Raw genomic sequence first — 12,903 nt, forward strand, 5'->3', positions numbered from 1 at the left:
GTTATGGCCGGAAGAAATGAATCTTGGAAAGCATTTCATCCGTCTTTTTAGGGGTGGGTAAAATGTTCCATAAATAGCTGAACAAGTTTAGCCCACGAGTCCACAGAGTTAGCGCTTGGGCGCTAACCAAGACGCCGCCTTATCGGGCTAAGGTGAAGGGAAATACCCTCGTTTAATTTGTTCCACACCAACCGTAGGATGATGGAATGTTGTAAGGACTTGTTCAATCCTACGATGTGTTGGTAAGGTTTTTCATGGCCTAAACCATGGAAAACGGGTAACAAATTAAATATGTTAGGGGATTCAAAATCCCCAATCGGTCCGCTAGAACGATGCAAGATTTAGGGCTATCGCCAAAGCTTTGTAGAAGTCGGAGAGAGGAGTCTCTTTTCTTCACCCATTATGTCGGTATGGTTGGTGGGATAGTAGTTAGAGGTGTTATGATTGGTATACTCGATATGTTTGTTTGTTGACGGTTAATTACGCTTCGGTGTTTTTCTCCCACTGCACCTTAATCTCATGCAAGTCTAAGTCTAAACACGAAAACAACCCAAACAATCTTGATATATTAGTATGAACATCTAACCGAGATGCGAGGTATGGAAGAAAGGAATACCTAAAAGCGCCCTTGCTTCGCTTTTATGAATAGCGTCTTGTTTACGCTGTTCAGTGTAAATAACAAGTTAGAACACCGAAAAACTTTAAAAATCGAAATTCAAACAAACTCAGAAAATCCGCAAAATTTTTGCTTAGGGGCGCAGTGCGCTTCGGAGAGGCGCCGTCGGTCGTCGCTCCTAGTCCAAAGACGCGGAGCGTGGTCGCGCTTTTGGTAAGAGGGCGGTCACGCCGAGTCCAAGAAGTGAGGGGCGGTCAAAGTCGCTGGTCAAAGTCCAGACTATAGGCGCAGCGCCGCCTCCTTATAGCGTCATCGCTACCCGTAAATTTTTCCCTAATTTTTCAACGCTTTAAAACGAATAACCACAGTATGAATCAAACAAGGGTGGGTGGGTTTAATGGGACTTTAAAATGACTAATTCTACTATGAAAACAATGCTAAAGTGCAACTAAGATGGCAGCGGCGCCATTTGATAAACGAATGAATGAATAGTTTTACTAATGAATAAAGCGATGAAACTCTAAACGTAAGTAAAACTAAAACTAAATTCTGATGCTTATATTTATCAAAGATTTCTCTACTCTCAATCCTATGAGATATAGTGGAGTAGGAAGTTCGTTCCACTCCTAGTGCTTTAGCATGTAATTGTTTTCTAATCTAATTAGTCGGTCTTAAGTCAATGAGAGCTTTACGAAGGTGATATGCTACGATACTTACTGAATTTGATTACTTGACTTTTAAACTACTAATGCTATGACAATATGATTGTTTTGAATCTAGATAAAGGATTAGAGGGGAATTGAATCCACCTCGAATCCAACTTAATAGCCTAACATAGATTCTTGTATCTCGATTCTTACGTTCTTACGGCAAGAAATTCGAGTTCTAATCCCTAGTGTTCATGGCATTTCTACCGAGTACTAACTAGCATGTGAGGTCGTCCACCCACTTTCATGGTGAATCACGACCTTCTAGATTGGAATAGATTCTACAATGTTTCTACACTATACCACTAAATTTTCATCAAGGCTTCATCAACCCCTCTAATGGAGGTTTTAGCCTTGAGTCATCAAACCATCATTTCCCATTTCATTATAACTACACATCATATTAAAAATTCTAACTTAACTAAATTAACTAACAATGGTTCAATCTATTTAAACTACGGAATGATAATCAACAAGAATTAAAATCAGATCTATAAATTGAAATAACACAATTTGAAATTGAGAAAACAACTATTTTATTTATCTAATCAATCAAGAACAATGATTCAAAGGTTTAATCTAATACAATAATTGAAATGGAACTAAACTTAATTAATCTACATGAAAAACTAGATCTAGAATTCATTAATGGTGGCTACTAATCTAATCTATTTCTAGGTCTAACTATCTACCCTTAACAAAGAGCTAAACTTTGGTTTTTATACTTTCAGATCCAAAATCGTGCATGGGCTTGGAGCCATGTTTTGGGCCAGAGAATCAGGCCCAAAACCCAATTCTTTCAGTCCAAAAAGGCCTCTTCAGCTGCAGTTGGCTTCCACAGACTTTTCGTCCACTTCTGCTCCTCTGATTGGGTCAAGGCTTAGACCATTGGAAAGCTCTTTCCGAGCCGGTCGTTTTGACATAAGGTAGGCCCAATTCGGTGTCCGAGTCCAAAGATACGGCTTTTGGAAGTTCTCACGACTTGTGTCTTTGTTTTGGCCAGCTTCAGCCGTCGACTTTTCAGCTTTTGACCGGGCTTTAGGAAGGCTTTATCTTCTTGAATCTTGGCCTTTAATCACGGAACTCCTTAGTAACTGACCTTTTCTCCTTTATCTCACTAAAGTGGCACATTTCTGCACATAATGGACTTTGAAGCCCGAAATGCATAAAAACACGTAATCAGTGTTAACTCTTAATTATTACTCACATAATTGGTCCAAAAGTATGACTGTTAAAGGGTTAAAACTACAGTTTTGGGCTCTTATCAGCTTCCAAATAGGCTTTAAAATAGGTCCAAGTCGCATCTTTAATAGCTCTAATTCTTTGGCCTTCTCCATGATTGTCCACGGGCTTCCCATGTGATCCTTAATGCTCCGAATTGCTCAATTTTACCCCTTTTTCTCTAATATTCTACAAAACTCTCTCTTTCACCTGTAGAATTATAAAACATAACTTACAAACACTATTAGTCTACTAAGATGGCTAAACAAGAGGCATAATCGAGGGTTAAATAACACTTTTTGCGCACTTATCGTCACCCACAGAAATAGGTGAGGTAGCTGCATTGGGAGTGGGTAGGGGTAGCACGGGTGTAGCAACTTCTATTGGGGAAGTGACCGGAGTGGGAGCTGAGATGTGAGTTTCAAGTACTGGAGTTGGAGCTGGAATAAGACGGGCGGCAGCGGTGAGATCTTCAAGCTGCTGTTTATGTTCATGGGCAATCTTCTTCTCAGCTAGCCTTCGGAAGCTATCCGCGGCACCCTTCACGGCCTGGTCCACAGCAGCCTGGATGGCAAGCTTATCCGCCTTCTTTTGGCTCTCCATTTTGGAAGCAACACCCGCTACATAATCGCGGTGCTTGTCTTCAGCTTGCTGGATAGCTTTTTGGGCCTTCACAGCTACGATACGAAGATCGTCACGGTCCTTCTCCAATTTGGCATACCTAGATTTCCAACCATCAGGCCCCTGAATTTCCTGCTTCGCAACCTCCAGAGATTCTAGGGTGCTTGTGAGGCCACGCAACATATAGCCGACATCTAGACTCAGCTGAAAATAAAACTTGTTAAAAAAAAAATGTATAATGGAATGGATAGGGAAGAAGATGAAAAGAAAACCTTTTCCCAGCCATGGTAGATAGATGCTGTATGAGAGGCCAGTGAGCCAGAGTCACCGTAGGCTTGATGCTTGGGAAGATGAGAGCTGAAGAAGAGGGATGCTGCGACGGCAGGGTTCTCCAAGGCCGAGTCCCGAATAGTAGTAGCATGATCTCTAGCCTTGAACTGAGGTTGCCAGACGTCAGCTGCACCGGAAGATTGGGGCCCCGATGGGTGGGGGTCTTTCCCATGACGACGTGTGGGAACACTGGGCCGTACCTGGGAAACAGGGGGTTCAGCAGGGTTTGATGGCGTGGTCCGAGCCTTCTTGGCTGGGAGGCTTTTAGGCGCAACTTCGGTAGGTTCATCACTCTCAGAGTTGCTGTCCCACAATTTTAGCTTGTTGGAGGCCATGGCAGGGCCAGGAATAGTAGAGGGGGAGGCGATATCTAGGACAGCTGGATAGGATTGAGCGGCGGCTCGTCGGGCAACAACTTGGGAGTGGTATATCTTGGTAGTGTACTTGAAGGACTTCTCTTAGGGAGTGGGGAGGATTTGGGATGTTTTTCTTGGGGAGGTGGTGGGCGATATAGGGGTCCTTGATATTTACCAATGTTTTACAATGAGGGATCGAGAAGAAGAGGGTCTGCCTTTCTCTGGATCGATGCCAAGAACTTCACACCGGACACTTCCCAAATCGCGGAGTCTTTGAAAGATTTTAGATGATATGCCTGTGTAAATTTGGGATCACGAGTCGGGTCTCCAACCTGAATCAGAAAAGAAAGACAAATTAAAATCAAGGTTAGAAAATAGCATCGCGGATCAAATGATTTCACGTACCACGTTTAAGAAAACTGAGATTCCTCAAAGAAACTTCAGAGGGAAGGTCTGCGGAGATTGATAAGAACCCAAAACTGTAGTTTTAACCCCTTCAACAATATTGCTTCAAAGCCGATTGAGGAAAAGAAGGCAAAAGAGTGGTATATGGTGTCTTGAAATCACGCTTAATGGAGGCAATATTCTGGGACAAGCTGATGTAATTAAAGCTTTTGTTGAGTATTATGGTGAGATTTTGGGAACTGAAGCAGGAGAGATAAGTGGAGAGGATTTCTTCAATTGCTTACAAGTCAAATCCTATCTATCACCTGCCATGCAAGCACAGATGGAAATGGAGATATCGACTGAAGAAGTTAAGGAAGCTCTTTTTGGCATGAATGAGAATGCAGCTCCGGGTCCTGATGGGTTCACTCCGTATTTCTTCAGGAGATGTTGGGCCATTGTTGGGCATGACTTCACTAATGCTATACTTAATGCTTTTAAATTCTTCAAATTTCCTAGAGGGGTTAATGCCACATTTATATGCCTCATTCCTAAGGTTAACAATCCTTCTAAGGTTGAAGATTTTCATCCTATTGCGCTATGTAACACAATGTATAAGTGCATTTCTAAAATCATAGCAAATAGAATAAAGATGGTCATCAATGATATTATTCATGCTAATCAGTCGGCTTTCATTCCTGATAGATCAATACAAGATAATATACTTTTGTCTCATGAACTTCTCAGAGGTTATGACAGGAAGTATGGTAGCCCCAGATGTTCGATAAAGCTTGATATAAGGAAAGCTTATGACACGGTGAGCTGTGAATCTATCTTAGCCATGATCAGAGTGTTTAAATTCCCTGAAGCTATGTATAAATGGATCGAGATGTGCATTTCTACTCCATCGTATTCCATTCTCATCAATGGCGCCCCGGTTTTATTGCAGCAAAAGGGCATTCGCCAAGGTGATCCTTTATCACCGTGATCTGTTTGTGATGATAATGGAAATTCTCGGGCTTCTCATGCGAGCATCAATAACAAAAGCATTATGTTCCATTCCAAATGCAGCAAGGTGAGATTGACACACTTAGCATTTGCTGATGATGTGTTAATGTTTTGTAAAGGCGATACGGCTTCAGTTCAAGCTATTAAAGACTGTCTACAAGGATTTGGAGAGGCAACTGGGCTAAGGATTAATAATCATAAGACTTCCTTGTTAGCAGGAGGTCTTAATCGAGTAGGATGCTAAAGCTTTAGCTGAGATTATGGGGATTGAATTGATTAGACCTCCAGTGAGATATCTTGGGCTTCCTCTCATTTTGGCAAGACTGGGAATAAGGGAATGTCAACCATTAATAGAGAAGGTTACTAGCAAGATTTCGAATTGGAAATCAAAGTTGCTGTCTCATGCAGGAAGACTACAAGTCATAAACTCAAATGCTTTTCATACTTATTGGTCTAGAACCTTCATTTTACCTTCCACAGTTCTTGAACATGTGCAATAGATTTGTGCACAATTCTTGTGGACTGGATCTATAGTAAAGAAAGGACACCATCAAGCGAGTTGGAGTACTGTTTGTCTTTCGAAAGAGGAGGGAGGACTGGGGGTAATGAATTTACAACGGTGGAATACTAGTGCCTTTTGTGGACTGATTTTTAAATTGGTCACGAGAGAAGATACGATATGGGTTGACTAGACATGGAAGCAGCATATCAAAGACAAATTCTTCTGGACCATGAGTATACCAAAAGACTGCTCATGGAATTGGAGAAATATTTTGGCGGCTCGAAAGGAGGCTAAAAGATTTATCAGATATGAAATAGCAAATGGGGCAGACACTCTATTATGGCACGACATATGGTGTGCTCGTTCTCCTTTGATTGAGGACGCAGAGGCGAGAGCAGCTTGGGATTTTCAGCTGAATGCTACAGTAGAGGTGCTTATTTCGAATGGCAGATGGAATGAAGAAGTACACGGTATGCAAGATGCAGTTTTGAAGCGTGACACATTTTGGAGGTGCAAATTAACTCTCATCTAGACAGTGATTTCATTATATGGACTCCTCATCAGAGTGGTAGGTTCAATTCCAAGAGCGCATATGAAGCTTTGTCGAGGAAAAGGGAGAAGAAACCCTGGTACGGTTTGGTATGGGGAAGGTTGGTATTGCCGCGGCACTCATTTACAACATGGCAACTATTCTCTAATAGTATGCCGACTCAAGACAGGTTAGTTAAAAAAAAAATTCTGCACCAATCTTCATGTTGTCTATGCGAAAGCAGCAGAGAATATTCAGCTCATCTTTTCTTTGAATGTCCCTATTCAAGGGATCTATTTGATAGAGTAAAACAACTCCTTGGTATCTTTACTGATGTGAGCAAAGAAACAAAGAATGGGTCTCTATTATCCGAAGCTGTAAAAACTCAGATGTGGGAGAGATTTTGAAGGTATTCATTTGTGCTTCGGTGGATAGTATTTGGAAAGAACGCAATGCAAGAAGATTTAAGCACAATGCGAAACCAGTTGAGGTGGTATTTAATAAGTCAAAATGCGTGATTTGAGAAATTATCTTCAAGTTACTAGACCGAAATCGATGAATGATTGCAAGTGGAAGACGCCCGTTTGTCGACTAGGTATTACTACTCTTTTCAAACAAAGGTACATACAAACCGTTCATGGATTCCCCACGGGTAATAGGTTGAAAGCTAACACAGATGGTGCTTTAGATGACAATGGTCCAGGTCATGGAGGTGTCATTAGAAATAATGAAGGAAGGGTATTGGCTGCGTTCTGTGGAAGTGGAGGACTTGCGTCAGTTTTATTCCAAGAACTAAAAGCGATAGAGGTATGTATAGAGATGTTTGGCGTAAAGGCTTTTTAGAAGTTGAAATTGAATCAGACTCCTTAAGAGCCATCAGAGCGATAAATAAATTAGAGAAACCACCTTGGTACTGTCGAGATGTGATGGCAGCGATTGAAAGGAAGAAAGATGGATTCAGATTCATAACCTTTACTCATGTGTTTCGTGAAGTGAATAGGGTAGAGGATTATTTTGCTAGTTTGCATGGAAATGGTGAATTTTCTATGGTTCACTTTGCACATCCATTAGATTTTCTTGTGCAGGAAATTGTAAAAGAGGATGCGAGTGGTAATATCTATGTAAGGAAAAGTTAATTTAATGCAGGTGGGGGTCTGCCTAACCCTAGCTTATTTGGAAAAAAAAAAACAATATTGCTTTAGACCAATTATGTGATTAATAAGTAAGAGTTAGTAATCAAGTCGTGCTTTTGTGTATTTTCGTGCTTGAGAGTTGAATAAATGTCAATTCGCTTTACTAAGTAGGCTTAAAAAGGAGTTAAAGTGATTGCTATGAAAGTTTTATGAAGAAAGCCCAAGTTTCATGGAGAAAAAACCCTTAAAAAGCCTAAGTCAAAGCTGTTAAGTGAAAGTCAAACCGGATTAGAAAGCTGAAGAAAAGTCAATATAACTTCAAAAGGCCATACCTTTGGACTCAGGCCTTGGAATTAGGCCCATTTTATATCAAAATGACCGGCTCAGAAAGCTCTTTCCAATGGTCTAGGCTTTGACTCGATCATAGTAGTATAAGTTGGTGAAATCACGTGCTACAGTAACACGACTAGAATTGGAAGTCTTGGATTTACCCAATTAGGTTATGGACTTGATTTATGGGTCCATAACCTAGCCTAAAAACCCATGCACGAAATTGTAACCTAACCCTCTCCTATATAAAGAGGGTTAAGGCCAAAACAAAGAGAACTCCCTCTTTAGTTTAGAATAATTTAGGGTTCTCTTTCTCTCTTTCTCCTTATGTAGTTTAGTTTAGGTTAGAATAATTTAGTTTGTAGTCTCCATTAAATCCTTCAATAAAAACCCTTAGTTTAATATTCAATTCTTGTCTCTTTAATTTAATGTCTTCATCTTATTGTTTTGATATTGTTCATCCAATGAAACTAGTCTAAAAACTCCATTAGAGGAGGTTAAAGAAGCCATGTAATGATGATTGCTTGTTAGAATAGTTGTTATTTAGAATAGAATTTCAAGTTCATTATTATGAGTGTTTAGAGATAAACCTTATAATGATGAACTAGTGTTAGAAACCACCATCAAAGAGATTTGTGGTGGAGCTAAACTCTCATGCTAGTGGAACCTTGATTCGAGAGGACTTGGTATTCACTAGGGATCAATATTCGATTCGATGACTAACTAATAGCCAATCGAATTGCATTGTGGAATTTCCGTCCCTCTATGTTCTTCCAATTTATTAAATTCACCTTTTAATTGCTTAGTTAAATTTGTTTAATTTATAATTAGTTTTAGTTTAAATAAATTACAACATAATATTACTCTCACCATTGTTTCTTTGTGTTTTGATTAATTGAATTCATTTAACTCTGTAGAGAGTTAAGAGTGGAACGATTCCGTACTCTATATATTGCATGAATATATAAGTGAGAGTAGGAAATAAATAATTGATATCGTAAGAATGAAGTTAGAGTAATCTAGTCGAGTTTTTACGGTTTATCAAAGATAAAACTACCCGACACATACAAAGGATAGTAGTGCCAGACCTTATCAGAAGTGGTGATGTGGAGGACAAAGAACTTTTTCTGCAGATGCGTACAGAAAGATTGGTACCCTATACTACCAAGTTTGGTGCTCTTTTCTATATAATAGTGAGCTATCATATCACGGAGTTGGATTTTCGGAGAATGGGTTTCATTGTAATGATTCACAGCATATAGGATACACCAGAAGTTACCTATGCCTTGGCATGGTGGAATGTTGAAGTGGTTGAATACCTCGACATCAAGAAGGGTTAATGGAAAGTGCAAGCGAGCCGTGATCTGGCCTATGGTAGCGATAAGGCAACCTGGCCGGGCTTTACCAAATGAGGGAACTGGGTAATGCTGGGCACGTGCTCAAGTACCACGACGGCCGGGATACCATAAGCAGCTTTAACTGCATCTAACTTAGGTCTACAGTGGTACGAGGGTGGGGGAGGAAAAGTGGTTTTCCTTCTCGAAGCAGACGGTTCAGCGCCTGGGTTGGCAGAGCCCGAGGCCGGGGATTTAGATCTAGCCGCAGTATGACCGCTAGATCTGGGAGTAGAGGACTCCGTTCCAGTGGATCTAGTGGCTGAGGTGCTCACCGATTCAGATTCCGACATGACGGAATAAATAAAGGGAGGAACACAACTGAAGCAACAATGGAGAGAACAAGGTAAGAAGGGAAAAAGGCGGAACAGTAGCGCAAATGAATATAACCAGACAACAATTGATGGGGATAGAAAGGAGGGAGACAAACCTGAGATGCAAGGCAGTAGGGGGTAACAAAGCGAGGTGGAAGGAAGACTTGAACGAAGCTAGAGAGCCCACGAAAATGGAGAACAGCAAAGGGAAGGAAGAAGCTACAAGATGAAGTGAGAATGAAATATTAGAGTGGGGGTTTTGAGGGAGGAGAGATGTTTGAGCGGGATTCTAAGAGACAGGGGCAAAGGGATAATCTCCAGAGAAAAAGGACCAGGGGGAAGGTGACACGTGGGTCCTCGAAAATCGGAAAGATAGGGTCAGTACACGTGCATTTTGAACACGTGTGAATTATGACAAAGCACGTGCCAAGAACGGAAATGGGAGAGGAGAGTGGTTCTCGGTTCCGCTGACCATAAACAGGGCCGCCGAATGCCAACCGAACCGAGAGGGGCATATGTATAGGGCATATCCATGACATGAGAGGTTAGTGGGGCAAGTGGGCCGATGCGATATAGGAGAGACAAGACCTGCAGCAGGGGATCAAATCCGCAGTAACCTAACTGCATGAAAACTGCCGCGACATGTGGGGAGACAGAGGACCCTAGATAGAAAGAGGATCAACAGACCACAAGAGGAGGTTAGAGAAAGAGATATAAAGAAAGAAAGGGGTGAAAAGAAAGAGGAGAAAAAGGAGAAAGAAAATATAAAGAGAGAAGAGTAAGAGTTTAATACTAGTGAGTTTATAGGTTGTAATCTTTGAGTATACATGCTGCAAGAGTGATAATCCCAGCAAAGAAGGGAAGCATAATCTTCACAACTAGTGTTGCTTGGGTTATAGCTGGAGGCATACGCATGCGTATACTATGTCAAAGCATGCTGTGGTAGCGCCGCGACACTACTAAAAAACGGTAATTTTATATCGGTTATAAAATCCCTCACTATGGGCGATATTATACCCTCCTCCAAAATATCTTATATAGGTTCAAGTTTTATAATATCGGTTAAAGTTTTAAGATATCGTGTATAGTGTAACCGATATATTAGTTCAGGCATTTCATATCACAAAATAGATTCCGATAAGAATAATTAGCTATATTTTATATCGTTAAGTAACTAAGTGTTGTGTTAACATGTAGTTGTAAAACTCAGGCCCTTTGAAAACATCTTATATCACTTAGAAAGTTAGAATCATGGGCGGGATACGATGCCAAAAGTTTTGTGTCTCCCGCTTAAAATGGAAATAGAAGAGGCCATTATACCGGAATAGAAACCAGAAGTTTTGTTAGAGTTTGAGACGTCAACATTTGGTCTGTGCTAATGTGCTATACCCCTTGGCACTAACTCCGTAAATAAAAATGACAAAAAACAACTCTTGGCATTTGGGGCGGGGGGTGTGTCAAAATTTTGGTAATATTAGTTTGGAGGTGCGGGTGCCGATGTTTCACTCAGAGTGTCAGACATTCTGTGATGAATGAAAGCATCGCCATGAGGGCTGATGATTTTACGCTAAACAACGTAGTCTTTTGGTTTTAATTTTCATGTAGTTTGATTTATATTGTTTATGACAAGGGTTTCTAATATGAGTTTTAGGTTATGTTATGGTTTTCATGGTATCGAGTCAGTGAAACACGCTGAAGAAGACACTAATGATGTTGTTGGTGAACTCCTTTGCTCGGTCAACTTGGCCGCAATTGCTATATTGTTTTCTTGACTTATAGAAACACCATCAATCCATCAGCATTTCCAATATTTTAATCTTAAACTGGTTGTTTGCATTGTTCAATTTTCTTTTCTTTTCAATGAATTCTAATATGACTTGCATCAATTAAACTTGAAGTAGCTAGCTACATTTCCATTGTCTAGCTCAAACCTATTCTAATTGCCAAATCTGCTTGAAACTTAACTTATATTTGATGCATTAATACCCAAATAATATAAATTGCTCTGTATAGTAGGCTATAAGTTTTGGACTGGTTTAAGGGTTGCGGGTTCTTGTTAGTTATGATTGTTTTCTCTTTAATGTATTTCTATGCTTGAAACTATCTGTAAGGGTTTTTGAATGATTTTTTTTGTTGAAATATCTTGTTTAATAATCTTGAATTGTTATACTACATAGTTTACATAAATTTGTTTTGTGTATTTGTTTGAATACACCTATTTTTAATAAGTTGTACATGTGTCTCTTTAGGTAGGCTTAGCATTGATAGGAAAATACTTAGGTCATTGATCAGCTCCTAAATGTGCGTTTTATTACCCGTATATTGCTACATTACAACATTTTTTTACGTTTAACGAAAAGACAACTCATATCTTTTATTGCCTTTTTCAGGTTATGGAGTATTTCAGACCACTTATCATAAAAGCTACGTTTTAGCACCAAAATGAGCCCTAATCACACTTATTATGAAGACCAGAAGCTGCTATGGAAAAGTGCTGAAAAAGTCAAAGTCAACGGTCAAAGTCAAAGGTCAAGGTCAATGGTCAAAGCCATCAACTGAGAAAACCAGAGATAGAGGCCCTTATCTCAAAATATGACATTCTCCCAAAACCTACCTTGGTCAAAAAGAAATCAAAAAGCAAAAGTGAAGTGTGAGGTGTCTCATTTGTAATGGAGAAGGACAAATATGTAGAAAGCAAAAATAGGGGTATATAATCCAAAAGTTAGGGAGAGAGAAAGCATTCATTGTTTTAGGGTCCAAACTATTTGGCTTGTTTAATTTTTTGTCTAGTTTTTCAATTCAAGTCCTTTACTTTAGGGTTTTTTAAACTTTGGTCCTACGCATAGTTGGTTTATTAGACTTGGTCCATAAAAACTTGAATATTAGACTTTAGTCCTAGTTTTGTTTATTCACCGTTAGTCAACTCAATTAACTAACACTCAATGTGGTCAATCTGCTTTCATACGACTGAGTTGACTGTTAGTTGACTAACGGTGAACAAACAGAACTAGGACTAAAGTTTAATATTCAAGCTTTTCTAGACCAAAGTCTAATAAACCAGCTATGTGTAGGACCAAAGTCTAAAAAACCCTTTACTTTATTGTTCTTCATTTCCTTTTAATTAAATTTGTTATTTTCCTTTGTTCTTATTTCAATCTTCAATCATATCTTGTTATTTTTATTTCAATCTTCAATCTTATCTTGTTGTTCTTATTTCAATCTTCAATCAACCTTCCTTTCAATGTGTTTATGTCATTTCATTATCAACAACTAAAGCTTTCATGTTTTCATTAGCTTAAAACAGTCTACCTTTCTTCTTCACAACTCCCACACTCAAACTCTAAACAATTTAGGATGAACATCACTTCTTACAATACTCTTTGAAGTTACACACCACTAAACTAACACTTCAAATGGCGCCACCGTCATGGATTGAAGGAGCAACAGTGCTTAGTTGA

The 12,903-nt window shown here is 39.6% G+C and overlaps 1 pseudogene; it reads left to right on the top strand.

Annotated features, from left to right (window-relative positions):
* LOC147504532 (secoisolariciresinol dehydrogenase pseudogene) overlaps positions 1–10,408 on the top strand; it is a 75,509-nt pseudogene extending 65,101 nt beyond the window's left edge.
* The last annotated feature ends 2,495 nt before the right edge of the window (positions 10,409–12,903 follow it).

The sequence above is a fragment of the Coptis chinensis genome, chromosome 4 (assembly GCF_015680905.1).
Source record: "Coptis chinensis isolate HL-2020 chromosome 4, ASM1568090v1, whole genome shotgun sequence".
Taxonomy (NCBI): Eukaryota; Viridiplantae; Streptophyta; class Magnoliopsida; order Ranunculales; family Ranunculaceae; genus Coptis; species Coptis chinensis.